This window comes from Aythya ferina (genome assembly GCF_964211825.1).
Source record: "Aythya ferina genome assembly, chromosome: 1".
Lineage (NCBI taxonomy): Eukaryota > Metazoa > Chordata > Aves > Anseriformes > Anatidae > Aythya > Aythya ferina.
The window spans coordinates 62,239,608-62,256,539 of NC_140296.1; the positions used below are offsets into that span (position 1 = coordinate 62,239,608).

General features: G+C 39.8%; 2 long non-coding RNA genes across 3 annotated transcripts in view; one reads left to right on the forward strand and one right to left on the reverse strand.

Moving 5' to 3' along the window:
• LOC311434819 overlaps window positions 1–16,932 on the reverse strand; it is a 74,679-nt gene that overhangs the window by 22,654 nt on the left and 35,093 nt on the right. The window lies entirely within an intron of this gene.
• On the forward strand, window positions 6,695–10,447 carry LOC311420526. Its single transcript, XR_014684353.1, has 2 exons — window positions 6,695–6,817; window positions 9,295–10,447. It is a non-coding gene; the product is annotated as an uncharacterized lncRNA (long non-coding RNA).

Consider the following 16,932-nt stretch of genomic DNA (forward strand, 5'->3'; position numbering starts at 1 on the left):
TTTTAGTAGATCTTACCTTAGTAGATTTCCCTGGCAATGAGCTTTAGCCTGAGATGCAAGCTAATTTTGAGTTGCTAGTCTGAATTTTTTCTTCACTGTTAGAAAGCTTTCTGGAAACCTCCAGTATGCACCCGGAATGCAAACATTCATTTACTGGGATGAGAAAAAATCTTGAAATCATCTTCTGCTGAATGCCCCATCAACACTACTAGGTCACGAGAGTATGGAAATTCAATGAGTGGTGACTCATGTGCCTCTGAGCTCCCATTCTGTCAGCAGTTTCCATTCTTCTGCTTCACTGATGTAAACAACAATGAATCTGTGCTGATTTACCAAAGGAGAACTTGGCACTGCAGTGTCCTTGTTTTGCTAAATTTAATATAAATTTTTGTTTTCTTCCCTTTGTGTTGCATCTTTTGTTTGTTGTGGCTAAGATAAGATCCAGGATACAGCTACTTAACAGTAACTTCCAGACAGGACAGCTGCTGATTTACTTATTGTGAGACACAGAAACATAAGCAATATTGGACAGACTTTGGGAAGGCATTGCTGAGTAGCATTTCCCACACACACATTGTTAACCAAGAAAAGGAAACAAGGGGACATGGGTCTCATCAGTCTCTGTGAGCTCTGAGTTCCCTCTCCCCCTGTCCCAGGTATCTCTGGAGCAGCCTCACAGTTTGTTTCATGCCTGTGGAAAGTCAGAAGTAGAAAATATTTTTTCTAAACTGGTCTGTGACTCTGGTCATAAGGAAATCACAGTTGAAAAGTGGTAAGTATGCTGCATTATTCCTATGATTGCATGTCTGAGCGTATCCAAACAAGTGTATCACTGCCCTGGCATCACTGCTAAGAAGAGATCAGAGGGGATTACGAAGTATTTTGACATAATAATAGCTAATCAGCTGGGCAGACTCAGACTGCTCTGATCAGTAGAAAAGGTAATGGGATTACTATCAAAAATTAAACAAATAAATGGAGAGAGCACGCTATTCACTGTGCACACAAAAGCAGACGTGATGGTTTGGGAACATACATTACCTCACAGATTGTTTTTTTAAGATTTCACCTGCTACTTCACTGTAAAATCTGTGGAATATGGGAGTCAAGCTTCTAAAATACAGGGGAACCACTAATGTACACTTGTGACTAAATAAATCCAGTGATGAAAGATAACTGTACAGCAAATTGTTTCCAGTCTTGGTGCAAAGCAGGAGGTGCAAGCGTTAAATATTTGGTATTGATCACTGAGACTCAATCTGATGAAAGTAATCTGAGGAGCCAGTCTAAGTGGTGCCTAGATTGCCTGTCATTTGCCAATGCTGCTGGCAGATGAGGGTGTTATTGACTGTAGTTCACATTGTTTATACATTTCTCTGAAACAGTTAATCTTAGCACAGTGGGAATGAATGTCTTGCTACAAGTGGGACAGTCAGAATGAATGGCTTCATGGGACTTTTAATTACTTTCTTTTGTGCTGTCATCAATTAATAAATGCAGGAGCAGTTTTGCTACTGTCAGAAGACACTTTCAGTGTTGTTTGAAGAGGATAACTACAAAAAGCCAATTAAAATGAATACTTCTGTGAAGAAGGTTCTTTTCATGATAGCGTACACATTTTTTTCTTCTTGCTCTTCAACGGGGAATGAAATCTCTTTAATGGTGCACTGCATGGAATATTACCTTTGTGATCCGAATGCACTGCAGCCTCTTAGAAATACGTTCCTGCCTTCTTGTACAAGCAATAACATGCTGATGCTTTTCATGACAGTAACAAGAAGCCCTAAGCTGACAGTATTTCTGATCTCAATTCTTTTAGAATGCCTGATGTGTCTATTGTCACAATGGAAAAAAGTATTTCAGTACCTCTATTACTATTGCATTGGAGGACCTGATAATCTTCATATCTGTACGATCAAAATGCTCCAGTGAAGTACTATGATCCCTCATGGGGACCTCCCTGTGTCTTTACAAGTAGTCTGGAGCTTGCTTGTCCTGGTGAATTGCTAGGGTGATTCTTGCCCTGGTTCTGACCTAAATCATCTACTACTCTCCTGCTCCCTGGAAAGGGCTTGGGAGCTTTATGGGGATGGGATCATTTCCCACAGGCAGGCCAGAGTGTGTGCAAACTCTTCTAGAGGCAGAGGACACGATTAGTTGTGAACCACCTGGATTCAATGCCAGAGGACAGCTCATAGCATGTTTAATTCTCTAGTAAAGGAATTAAATAGTGCCCTGTTTAATTTATCAGACCTCCCCTCACACAAAGGTTTGAGTTGCTACCAATGTAAAAGAGTTCTTGGGTAAGAAAAAACTACTTTAAAGCCCCAACCACTGTCATAAATAGGGAGATAACCATTGACACCTATAACAATGACAAGTGCCACAATGGTGTATATGGAACATAGAATTATATACTCTGTAGAAACCATATAAAAGTAATGGAACACTATTAATAATATAAAGTCACCTAGGTTACAAAAACTCATTACTAAATTTCTTGCATTTCTAAGGAAGTGCAAATAAATGACTTCACACTTTCTGAGTTACTGAAAGACAGTGCAAGCTGGGGCAATACAGATGAGTGACAGACACATTTCAATAATGTCTTTATTCATGAATATGATCCTACCAAAGAAGAGTGGTGATAAATGCTTTCTAAAGCAAATTTGAAACCAAGAGGGCCAGGTTGCTTTAGTATGTTTTCTCCAAAACAGAGGCTTTCTGAAGCTTCAGCGAAGTATCATTTAGACTGCTAAGCTCTCGGGTGGCAATTTGTGGTAGGGGCTTAGCCTGTGTTCATAAAAGTGATTAAGTGGAATGGAAGATATCAGTGGTATAGTATAAACCTCTTGTGAATAAGATCCAATAAAGCATTTTAGTCCTACTGTGCTGATTTAGCTCAGAAGTCCAATATTATTCACAGGGTTTAGTCCTCATAAACTCCCTGTCCTCAGTACAAAGGTTCATTAAAGATGAATAGCATTAGCACTCTGTTTTGCAGCTGATCCACATAAATAAAATGTAAACAAAGTAGAACTAGCCAGAGCTTATTTTCTCAGCTGTTTTCTGATGCTTTTTAATTTCTGAGGAAATTGAGCTGAACATGGAAATTGCTAAGCTATTTTTTATGTGAAATCTTTCAAAGTGTTTATTTGGACAACATAAAATGCATACTCTTTTCTAAAAATTCTGAACTCTTTCTTAGTTATTTTGCACTTGCATGAAGCTTCTTTCAATGCTACGAAACAGGATAAATCTTAAAATTATTTACAACAGATATAAGTTGACAGAGTGCTATCACAGTGAGGTATTTTTGCAGATGGGGTAATTGATGAGGATAGCAGTTAAATGGACCTAAATTAGCCTACATTTTGATGATAAATTACATATTCTTAAGATTTTTTCCTGCTTGTTAGTTATAGTAATATCGATACTGAGTGAAAATATACTAATTCAACAAATTGAACTTTCCAACTCACTGAAAGAGATTCATTAATAAAATGGTTTAGAAGCACTTTCTCCTGCTGCAAAACCTCAAAGTCCCATCAAACATATACCTTTCTTAAAATGTAGTTCCATGGCTGTTATCCATATTCTTTCCCTTGCTTTGCTGTAACTACATCACCTCCTGGTACATCTGGTACACAGATCTGTACTGAATATATGTTGTATATACAGACATTTCCCAGGACCAGGCAGGGCAACTCGTTGACTTTCTTATGTTGTGGGAGCCTAAGAACTAGAATTGTAGATATAACCACGCCTCATGGTCATTTACTGTGCAGACAGCAGGCAGCCTTTAGAGACACTGGCTCCTGCACTGTAAATATAGCCAGCTCGGGGATGAAAGGAACAACCAGCACTGAGAAAGAGCACAGTGGCCTGATAGCCTCCTCTGTTCTATCTCTCACACAGACCAGTAACTGGTGATGAGGGGATGGTATGAGAACAAGCAGAATATAATGGATGCTCCTTAAATAAACTTTTCAGCAGCAGTGGGCTAGGGTCTACCTAGCACAAAGGTGCTATCTTGCCTCTTAGTAGCTCACAATAGATTTCCTTCTGGGAGTCTGCTATCTTGCTTTAAATCTATGTGTTTGTTTGTTTGGTTGGTTGGTTTTTTAGCTTTCTACCGCTCTGCAGCAGACAGAAGTCCCATAGTTTAATTACGTACCACATGAAACAAAACAAAACAAAACAAAACAAAAAAACAAACTCATGGATTAGAATTGCATGGAGCTTCCAAAATGCGGTGGCGTAGTGGATTTATTCTACTGAGCATGGAGGGTGTACGTCTTTGTTTTGGTGGAGATCAACTAGCAGGTGCAGATTTACCTGTGGATATACCTATAAACACTTTCTTTTCCCTTATTACCCATCCCTCTGCTGTAGCACTTTCAGAAGTGGCATTTGCTTTCTTGCAAATAACATGGGTGCTTCCTTAGAGCGGACAACAAATCAAAGCAACAGATACCTGAATCTGGCCCCAGTAGGGTTCATTCAATAGCTTATGTATGCATTTCCTAAAACTAATTGTTAAGGACTAATTGCTCCCTATGAAGAACCTGGTCAAAGAAGCTTTCCATTAAAATAGCATGACCTCAGTAAAGATGTCACTTCACCCCGTTTTTTACCTCTCAACAGGATGGTATTTATTTTCTTCCCCAAGCCCTCAAAAACAAAAACAAAACAGGAGATTATGAAGGACAAATAAGGGAACAGAGACTATGGTCTAGCTGAGAAGAGACCTATTTTCCTCACCTAAGAAAGTATACTATGCACCAAGAAGAAGTAATCCATACTGGGAAGCTGTATGCAAAGGTGCTACAGCTCCCAGCATCACAGATTCGCAGCATTCATATGCCTCATAGTTTTTCCTGAAACCTGGTAGAACCGGGATCATTAACTATTTTTTTCCATATTGCATCAGCTGACATTGTTAGCCTGTACTATGTTTCTAAACACATGTCCGTGAAATGTCTCAGAGGGGTTAGAAAGTCTCACAAATTCAGCACTTTCTGAAGAAGCTTTTTATTTTTCCTCTTCCTCCTGGGAATCGTTTTTGCAGTGGGTGATCAAGAAGCATGAAAAGCTGAAAATAAAAGGCAGCAAGAAATATGCAATTGAAGATCACATTGTTTTATTAATTTTCTGAGAAAGTGCTCTAATGCAACTGTATAGTCTTTAATTGTACTTACTGATATTTTGTGAGATGTATTTTGTTATTCTAAAGGCTTTAATAATACAGATGCAACATTCTGTGACTGAGGAATAAAAAGGTGATATATATGACAGAAAACACAAAAGCTGCCAAAAATACTGTTCAAATCACTTTTTACTTTATTGTGATATACAAAGCAAACATACAAGATGCTTTACTATGGATGCTGAACAGCTTCTGTCAGCATTTTGATGTGTTCAGGCTAATATGCTATTCTGCTCTACTAATTTGATGTTATTTCAGAAGAATAGCGTTCTCTTAGTTAATTAATACAAGTAAATATGAATATATTTTTACAGCTGGAGAAAAAAAATGTTATTGGAATGATGTTGCTAGAAATAGGTTTGTCTGCAGGCTGAGGGAAAATAGCAAGTACCTGGAAAAACAACATAAAGGTAAAAATGCAGCCAGAAGCTAAATCTCTCTGCAGGATATTTCTGTGGCATCTAACATTCCTGCTTTCTCTCTGATGGTGCTTTGAAATTCTCAGCAATTTCCAGCTCTCAGTGTAAGTAGCATAAAGCTATTAACATATGCTCTGATAAGAGGACCAAAACAATTGTACCAGAGAAATAACACAGCATGCCTTCTGGAGTGCAGAATAAGTGCTACCTTCACACATCGGATTCATCGGGACACAGTGAGGTATCTAATAGCAACACATTCCTGCTCTTTGTCTCTCTTATGTGCCTATTCTCATACACAAATACCTACAAAAGACTCCTCAAAGTTCCCATTGATCAGTCAGTATGTGTGAGCACGAAGCATGGCTCTCTGTAGTATTTTTAGGGGCTGGCTTGCTGTACTGTTCTCTTAAGAGCAGGAAAGAACATCTTTATTGCTACTGAAATCAGGTATAGATCTGGTTTTTTATTTAAATATACATCTGTGGCATTACATCCATAGAACAATGTGTTGGGAAAAAAAGAAAAAGGAGAAAAAAAAAAAAAAAAAAAAGGTGAAGCACAGGAAGTTAGAGGAAAATAATAGATCCAAAGAGAGGAGACCATAGTCCTTTTCCCTATACCATTCTCATCTCCTCCTCATCCCTTTTACTGGACTTACATGACTAATCATAACTGGGACAAGAGGTTTTCTTCCTTCCCTTCTTCCAGTCTTCTTTTCTTTCAAATATTCTTAAATATCTTTTTCAACCAGTATCTTTCCTTTGCCTTTTTATTTCCTTTCCTTGGACTTTTTGCTTTGGCTGTTACATATTATTTTCAGAGCTACAAGATGCATTCCTCTGAGCATCTTTCTTCTCATGAGCTGGGAAAATTTATGCATTCCTTGATCAGGACAACTGGGTTGAAAGTAATTATACTGCAGTTTTGGGGTGTTTTTTCCATCTCCAGGAAGATGACTTTAGTATGGCTGTTCCCCTGCTCCTAAGCCAGGTAACGTTATGGACTTCAGCTGCATAAACACCTGTGGCAGCAAGAAGCAATATATCTGACTGATAGAGCTTTGATGGGAAAAGCCCAAAAGCCTTTGTACAAACCCAACGATCCTGGCTAAACTTGCTCTGACCTCAGCCCTGGGGTTTAGCTCTACTCTTGCAATGTAATACTTGCTGCTGCATCAGCATTTACAGTAAGTGTATACCGATTTATATTGGTGTATATTGGTCTCCATCTAACAATGGTGCTTGGTACTTTGGTTCATGTACTTTGCTTTGGGGGTAAAAATTAGGTATATCCACTTCTAATTGGCAGATTGGCTGACAAGGAAGAGGTAAAAAATCTCCCAAGCCTGACTGGCTCTGTGGAGACCTTACTGCAGCCTTTCAATACTTAACAGAGGACTGTAAGAGATGGAGAGAGACTTTTTAAAAGGGCATGAAGTGATAGACAAGAGATAATGGTTTTAAATTAAAACTGGGGAGATTTAGATTAGTTATAAGGAAGAAATTATTTACCATGAGGGTGATGAGGCACTGGCACAAGTTGCTCAGAGAAGCTGTGGATGCCTCATCACTGGAAGGCCAGGCTGGATGGGGTTTTGAGCAACCTGATCCAGTGGGTATCATCCCTGCCTATGGTAAGGGGGCTGGACTAGATGATCTTTAAAAGTCCCTTCCAACCCAAACCATTTTGTGATTCTGTGATTTTGGGTGTTGATTTGGACTCACCTGTATGGCTCAGACCCTTATTTTCTGGGGCAGGGAGACTGTCTTTGTATGCAGAGTGTGCATAACTATGCATGATGGACATCATGCAGAACAGTTTAACCAGACATCTAATCTTGCCTGGAGGGAAGAATGTTTTTTGCAGTGTGTGTATTCATTCTTTTATTCATTTAGCTCTGTGTTTCTGCACTAGTGGATAGGAATAAATCTTTACATTGTATTCTTTGAATACTACTAGAAATGCTGTCATCTAAGTTTATCATGCACCTTGTTATGCTGTAAACATAGGGAATTTCAAAACAAGACATGCCACTTGCAACAATTCAGGAATGTATGTGCAAAAGGGTAACTGAACACACACTATACTCTAGAAGCTGATTTTGTATTTATATGCTTTTAACATTTTCTTACACTTTTTATGATATTTTTATTGTTATTATTTTCCTGTGGAAATAATCCTCCAGATGTAAATCTTCAGCCTAGTGGTAGACTAAGCAAGCAAGAGAAGTGGCTATACTACCTTTTCCAGGCTGAGTGCCTCTGGAGCAGCTCTGCTGGCTCAAGATTTGTGGAAAGGTTGATCAGCTCCACTACATGTGGAGGTACCCCATGGTGTGAAAAACATAACTTTCCCTTCTGACTGCAACCTCCAGCTGCAATCTCTGCCTCCAGATCCAAACTTGCTCAGCATTTGTGCAGCTGGGATAAGGCTTGGGGCTTGTTTCTGTTTTAGATTTTGGATTTTTTCATGCTTTTCTTTGAACTCTGCTGACCCTGTCAGTTCAAAGTGGACACTGTGAACATGAAGACCTACAAATTCTAATTAAACTGACTGGAAAAGGAATGTGAACAATCTCAGACTGTGGGGCAGACACTGATAAAACTTGGATTTGGTTAATAATTTAAAATGCAGATTGTGTTAGGATTAAAACTTAAATTGAATTCTTACCCCAGAGCTTGTGTTTTCACTTACTTTAGTTGTAAGGACGCAAATAACCAAGCAGCAGAAAGGAAGCTTTGTGCATTGTAAGGAATGAACACATTCAGGTAAACACAAAACCATTGCTGCCTATCTTGCTCAGCATCACGTCAGGGACTGTTCACAATTACTTGACCATCCTGGAGACCTGGAGCCTTCTGTGACTCTCCTCTCTGAAGGAGGCAAATTTTTAACAACTCCTCTCACCCACACAGGGAATTGCTTTATTGCACACTGTGACTACTGTGACTCAGGGAGACCTGCCTTACTTCCTGCAGTATACCAGCTTGGCTACATTGTTAAGTCTTACCCACATAAAATTAGAGCTTAAAATGTCTTAGTGGGCCTTTAAGGCAGGGTTTCAAGATGCAACATCACTTCCTTCTGGAAGAAAATGGGGAAGAAAGGGGCCACCTGCTCACTCCCACTCTGCACCAAGGAACACAGCTTGGGGGGGAGGAGAGGAGCAGGTAGAGGTGCCCACCCTCCTGCCTTCTAGGGCAGCAACTAGCCATCAGCCACACTGCTCTGGCTGACAAATGGGTGATTGCATTTATTTTACTGTGGAAACTCAGTAGGACTAGGGATGTAAGTAAGGCTTTATGGCTCAGGACCTGCACTTGAAAAAAACTCTTCTGTATTCGTACCAGTGTGACCCATGTGAAAATGAAAGCAATCTCTGGTTTCTTGACTGCCCTCTCTTACCAGAACCCCAAATCTACTTAGTTGGCATTAAAAATGTAACCCAAAAAATCACTTTCAGTGAACCCTTCTTCACATGTAACTCACTGAAGATCTTACAGAAGGCATTGAACATCCCAGGAATCAAATACAGATCATTAGGTAGTGTGAACTAGCATTAGTGAATAATCTTAAATCACAATCAGAGAATTAGTTTCTGAACTACGGTTACTGTGTGGCACCAAACAGTATTTCCCTCTTTTTATTTTTTTTTCTCTCAAGATGACTTGGACAAGGAAAAGCTGCATTCTGCTGAAGACTGCAGTCTTTGGATCCTGAAGTAAGGCAGTTGCCTCTTCCCTGCAAGAAACCCTGGGTGGCTGGTGCTTTTGGTCTGCGGAGCAGTTTGAAACCCTGGGTCAGTGTTTGGTTCTGACACCATTACATTTAATCTCTGGTTTCACAGCATGATAACGTTAAGGGCACAGCATTTGCCTCTGCTGACTGCAGATAATAGAGGCTGAGCACTGAAGTCTATGTGCTGCAAATTGCTCCAGCCCCCCTATCTGATGCTGTACATTACACTCCTGACTCTCAAAAGAGTTTGCATTTGTCTTCCCTGCCTTTTTTAGAGGTGGCTTGAGACATTTCAGAAAACTGCTTTTTAGGTGACTTATTTTCACAGATTCACATTCTACTCTGGCTCTGATTCATTTGCCACAAGAGATCAGCAAACTTGAAACTGCCGTGCTAAGTCTTCACAACTAAATCACACAGGGTGGACACGCAAAGTGCTCGAGGCATGGCTGGGGCTTCAGAGTTGAAGCTGCCCAGGAGTGTAAGGGCTGGAGGGAGAGATCAATTAACAAGAAGGCATCTGAGATTGTGGCCACGAAGACGCTCCGTGGGGAGAAAGAAGCCCTGGGTCCTTGCCCCTGCTTTTGATGCTGTTGATCTGATGACACTTAATTAGGAAATGTATAAGCAGTGCCAGGAACAGTGCCTTGTTTACTGTCTCACTGCCCCCAGTCCCAGGCTTGCACCAGACAAATGGAAAATAACCACACCCTTGCCTTGCCCCTGTGGGAGTTGGCGGGCTGTGGGGAGGGGGAACATGCCGGATCCCACCCTGGGCCTGGCCCAGCAGGGAGGGTGACTCAGAGTGCTGTAGGTGAGGCATGGAGGCCTCACCACCAAACCTCAGCAGCTGAGAGCAGGGAGTGTCTCTGGAAAGTTGATGGGGCTCTTAAGGATGAACACGGATTTACTTCCTTGGCTCTACACAGTTCACATCAAAGTCCTATTTTTGTGGTTGTTTAGACCCTCTAAAGAGTGATGTGGCTTCAACCTGCCTTTTCTTTCCCTCTGTGAAGACTGGTGTCATTACAAGATGAGCTTTATCTGGATAAGGGATCAGGGCACGGTCACGGCATGCCCTTAGGCCTGGGCATGCAGAAGGCCTTCTGCATCTAGCTGGATCAGTAAGGCTGCATCTTCACATTAAAGGAAGACTATGTGCTTTCATCATGCTGCAGGAAGTCAGCCTACAAGAAGTGTGTTTAAACAGGACAGGGAATTTTGTACCTTTATTCTTCTGAAGTTAAGCATAATCACTGTTTTCCTAAACGTTGGCACCTGACAGAAAAACAGACAGCAGTGTAAAACACAGCAGTCTCAGCTTTCCTCAGCCAGGTCAGGAAATGTTTCATACTCCCAGGAATTTTTTTTCCCCTCCTGCATTATTTTGACATTAATTTCCAGAAAGCAGAGGCTCTCGTCCTGGCATTACCCTTTGCCACTGAATTTCAGCCTCATGGTTGCCTGCCCTGATGTGGGTCTCGCTTTGTTGTCTACGCTATGTCCCAAATTTCTAATCCCAAAGATGAATCAGTGTTCTCTAAGTCCTGTTACAGCATCTTGCTGAGATGCGGGACTCCAAAACAAGGAATGGTGTCTCCCACAGTGATAAAGAGTATACTGAGTACAGCAACCTGTTCTATCTATTGATTTCATTTAGTACTCCATATACACCCTGTTTTTCCCCCCTTCACCCTTGACTGACTTGCTTGAATTTGATGAGCAGTGAGCTTCTGAAGAAGATGGTGAACTGTTTAGATGTTTATGTCTAGAAAGAGGCAGAGAAAACACTCACTTTTGAAAACTGACTTTGGGTGTTGGGTCTCAAACATGCAGTGCCCCAGGAGACCTTTCAGAATAATCTTCTGATGCAAGATCAGTTGGACAAGATCACCAGGGCACAGAAAAAATGGATCTCATTTTAGGCCTGTAAGCTGCCATTTCTTGACTTGCAATTTAAAAAGCAGTCACTGCCTGTGGCCACCACAAAGCTGGTCAGTGCAAACCAACATCTCTGAAAACTATTCTGGTGTTAGCAGATGTCAAGTCGGCAGTTGACTCTTGATGATCCTGATCCTGCCTCTCCACTACACACATATTTAAGCTGTCTGTAGTAAGTTCCTGAATGCATTCTCTGCATTATGCTTGCTGGTCCTTCCTTGGCTATATGGAAAGTTTAAGTTCCTGTGTCCTGCCCAAGTGAAACAATGCTTGGTGAGGAGCACAGGTTAGATGTGTTGGGCAAGACTGTTGCTGGAAAGTGCCTGCAATAGTGTGCCTGAAGGTTCCACTCTAAATCTTTCCCCTAGGAAACGAATGATGTGAACAGGTGCCTCATATACTTCAAAGCAATTCAAAGTAAGTTGGGCACTTAACTACTATGACTACCTCACATATTTAGGAGCTTAAAAAATCCAGTTAATCAATTTAAGTACTTGGAATTTCTCACTGCTAATCTGGCATAAATTAACTGTACAGATATTACAACAGAGTTCAAAATCCCTCTTTTTATCCAGTTTTCCACTTACATGAATGTGTGTGTGTGTATGTGTGTGTGCATGCGTGTATATGTATGTTCAGATTCCGGAGAAAAACAAGACCAAACGGACCCCATTTGTCTGCTGTTTGAAGAGTAGATTTATGTTTTTCTGAAATGGTGATAATGTTTAGTAACAGTCCATTTACACTTTGTGTAAAGGAAGGGCACCAGTAAGTTGAGTTTACATCATACGTTATTCCTCAGGAACATCACAATATTATTATCATCTTCAAATACTATCTTTTGTCCACAGATTATTATTTTTTTCCTTGAACTTCAATTAAAAAATAATTTTTAGGCTAAAGTCTCAGTTTCATTAGCAACAGTAATGTCTCCCAAATATAAAACTTGATAATAGTGCTCATCACACACATGAAATACTATGGGGCCATCTTTACCATCATGTTCTTCCTGTAGTTGTGACAAAACACAACTGATACAGTTGCCTGCACAGCACAAGATCTGTATATTTAACAGTTTTTTAACAGGCATTCTAACCCTGCTAAATTCCTTGAACATGAACATAGGTTTTGTGTTAAAACTTTTATTACTTTTTCTCTGTGCAGATTTTGCAGGCTGGAAATGCAGGAGTTAACCAATTTAAATTTTGCATGAAGCCTAATAAGTGATCCGACTTAAAGTAAACAACAGTCCGAGCTGCATAGTTTTCTTTTTATTAGCTGACCTTGCAAGCTAATAAATTCATCCTGTATTTTTCTGCTACTGCCAATTTGCAGCATACAGGAAACTAATCTTGTACAATAACTACCTTCCTGTACTCAGTTCTTAAATGGAGCCAAATGGATTGGTGGCGGAAGAGCTCCCCAGCAGTTCCTGTGAAACAGTGCTGAGCGCAGCAAGACCTGACAGAGGCTGGTTGCTATTATTGACTTTGACAATGTAATTATGTTCTCATTTACCTCCCTAGCACTTAAGAAGAAAAAAAAATATTCCCCCCCAGTACAACGACTACAACAATTTTAATGTCAAATTAGATGTGAGATATGTATTTGTAACATGCTAAACATATGGCAATAGTTCTGATTTTTGAGAAGTAAAACACACAAGCAGTAGCCATTATAGTACAATGGTCGTTCATGTGGATCTGGCTTCCACAGCAACACTTTGCTCCAGACAAAGGATCATGCTCAGCAGTGAGTTAATAAAGGTTCTGTATTCAGATTAGAAACTCATATGTGCTTTTTAGCATTAAAGATAGACTACTGCTATCAGAGGGTACTACAGTATACTACAAATGAATCCAGGGTCATTTATTTATGGGCTAAGCTCTTTCTATCAATTTGAGTTTGGGTATTTTGCATACTTGAGAAGGGTTTCTAATTGCACACAGTGAAATCAGTTGCAATAGCTACCCAAACATCATTTTTGCAAGGACAAATGCATGCACTAATCCCCAGTGTGCTGTAGCTCTGTGGACATGTGCAGGTGGAGTGCATATATTTGTGCAAGCTGATATTCTCACTTTGCCCTGTGTGGGGAACAGACTTTCGAAAGGGAGGTCCCCAATTCAGTTGAGTGAGGTAACTGTCTGGCCAATATGGAAAGGAATGTGGAAAAGCTTTATTTTTTTGGATCTGTCATGAAGCATTTTTACAGCTAGCTTGCCTCTCTCCAAAATTAAAAAAGAAAAGAAAAGAAAAGAAAGAAAGAAAAAAAGGACCTCTTGAAACAAAACAGAATAAACTCTTTGAATGACATTTTTGAAAAACACATTTGATTATATAGCTTCCCCCCTCTGGTTCTTGATTATGCCTGACTCCTGCTTCATTTACCCTCTTAGAAAAGGTTAAACACTAAGTATGGTTCATATATTGCTCTCCAGGGCAAATGACCACGATAGCTTCCGAGCTGTGGCTGTCATTACTGTAAAGCATTTATGAGAAATCACACAAGCTACTCTACTAAAATGGATACATTTCTCTGCAGCAACATTTATTACGGCTCTGTACCAGCTGTAGTTATGAATACAGCTGGGCGGATAAAAAAGGAGAGAAAATAGAAATGAGTTTCTATGTTCTTTCTGTGTCATCTTTTAATTCATGATTTCTTTTAATTTAAAACCAAGACTGGAAGCTGAACTCAGGTCCAGGAGCTCTGCAATGAGTTTCAAATTACACAAAAATATGCTTTATACATGCAGATCTGTGCTAAAGGTTTCTGTGTCTGTTAGGTGAAACAGTTCATTCAAGAGAAATGAGTGGTTTTGGATAGAGGTCTTCTCAATTAGCGTCTTAATGGACATGTTCTACTGCATATAGTGGGATATACTCTTAAAAACTCTCCACAGGAACAATTGCTGGAGTGACTCGGGAGATGATAGCTATTGATGGTTAGGAAGGAGGTCTGCAGATAAAGCTGAAACATGCACTTTTAATTTAATTCAAATATGGGAATATTTGCTTTTAAGTAAACTTATCTACTATACATTGTTGGCTTAATCTTCCCCCTTTAACCTTCCTCAGTGAGTACCTTTAAGCTCCCAGAGTAAGTGTCTTAAATGAATATAGTTTTCTTTGCACTCATAGAATGAATCACAGAATCACAGAATGGTCAGAGGGGACCTTACAAATCTTCTAATCCCTACCCCTCTGCCATGGGCAATGTTAGTTCTGGTCTTTTTCGACCTTTGCAACCTTAAGCTTTGCAACCTTAATATTCTTTAAAAGATGTAGGGTTTTTGTTGTTGTTTGTTTGTTTACTAAAAATAAGCAGATAAAACACCCACAGGAAAAAAGCAGCCCCTTTCCCATAGCTATTTAATCAAACATAATAATACTGGGTTCTGATCTGGAGTTTACTAAGCAAGTTTCAGGCTTCTGGCTCCCCAGGTTTTTCCTGTATCTTTTAATGAAAAAAGCTGGTGTCAACTCTGAGCTGTTAATGGCTGTATAGGCAGCTGATTAGACAAACATGGAAAAGGACAACGTACTTTGCCACACATTGCACAGACCTATCCTCTGGGCTCATTTTCTAATTCTGAAAAAGACTGTGCTATAGGCAACCCTGCCTGTGCAATCAGCACGTCTCCATCTCTGTTCTCCTCCTACCCAGTGGCCATTCAGCACAGCTTTTGTTCTCCGCCACTGTTTCCTTCTCTCCAAATCAGAGAGAATTTATCACCTTCTTTCACTCTTTCTTCTTCCATTCTTGCCACTCCTTTCTCCTTTCTCTCTCTTTAGCTCTGTTTCCAGCCCCCAGCCCACGTCTCTAGGTGCTGACCTTCTCCTGGTCTGTGATTCCTGCTCGCTGCTCATTTACTCTTGACTCTGCATCATCTTCCCCCCAAATTGGAGGCTATCAAGAGAGGAAGGGGAGTACAGCAGCTCACCCTATGCACCGGGGACAGCCTATTGCAGTTCAGTGCAGAAATCTTCCTTGTAAGAAAAAGTCTCGATCTCCGATGTTACACTGATCTATGAAGAGGTGCAAACAGTTTGACCTTGTGGAGGACCTGCAATGAAAAGCTCAGTCAAAATGTACTCTTCAGTCCATCCAAAGATGATGAACTCCATCATCACCCTCATCAACTCAGAGCAGTCATCAAAAGATCAAAATTGCCCAGATTCTTTTATGACAACAAAATTTTTCTTAGGGATCGCAAAAGACAGCAGAACAAATCAACTTGAATTCATTTCAAGCCTTTACTCTGAAGTACATGAAAAAGATTAGAGATTGACAGTAAAATGACTGTTAAAAATTAAAGTTAAAATTATTTTCTAAATAGGGAAAAATGTGTATTTCTATGATACTGTTCTTGGAAACTGTCAAGTCCTTAGCAGAAATGTTCCCCAATACTTTCAGGGGACAAATGTATAATGTATATCTGAAACAAAACAAAACAAAAACCATAAACATGTACAGCTGAATGGTTCACTTAATCACTGAAAACATGATCTTATAATAGGCATTTGGGCAACCTTTGGTATAATTTTCATTAAAGTTCTGTCTATAATATAAAATTATCTTTTACAGGGGTAGATTTTTACATCGCTACAGAGCTGTATCATCACACCTGTCAGATTTATTGTACACATGTTCAAGATGTCACCTATTTAGCTTTCACTGAACCTCTAAGACACACATGTTTACTTGTTTTTGTACAATTCACCTTCATAGTTGACTGCACTTTCTCTCTATACTTCTCAAATCCCAAAATGTCTTGTTTAATCTGAATTGACAAGAACAGAACGCTCTGTTCTAAGTGGAGCCCTACCAGGGAAATGTATTATTCTCATCATTATCACTGTCTTAGGTACAGAGAAAACCTGCCGTGAATGCTATTCTAGGGGCTTATTTAACTTCTTAGAGTCAGGAGCAGATAAGTACTCCCTCACCTGTCTATCAAACCAAATTCTATCTCTCTTTTTCATCCAAAACCAGATCTGGGTGCACAAATTTATAATCCTTTATTTTCAAAGGAATAATAGTTCATCTGTCTGCCAGTTTGAGTCAATCTTTTTGGTGCCAATGAACAGTTTTTCAGTGCTGTAGGTATATTTCTTCTAGCATTTCTGATTTTCTGAAGCAAACCTGTTTCTGCTTTGACTAAAAATGTGACCTAGCTCCCAATTATTCATCAACTAGTTTATATGGACCCTGAAACTCACTACCATTTACCCACCACTGTGGATATTTGTTACTCCAAATAATGCCTAATTTATTCATAGTCATCAGTGGCAAATAATTCCATTAGCTTTCTTTATAGTATTGTGTTAACACTATGCTCTGTTGAAAATGTTTTAACTGCAGAAGTATCCCTAAACGCAAGGACTGTATGGAAAACAGGCAAAAGACTATTCATAACAGCAAGTTAAGAGTAAATAGGAAGTTCTGAGATTCTGTACTAATGATCTTAGGTATTTAGCTGGATATCTTGGACTAAAATCTTCTTTTGTTTGTTTGTTTTTGGCACCCAGTGCAAAAGGGGCGTGAAATGCAGACATTCCTATTTAGTTGCATTTTACCCTCCTTTTGCTGAGTTGTACATGATTCAGCAAAATGCA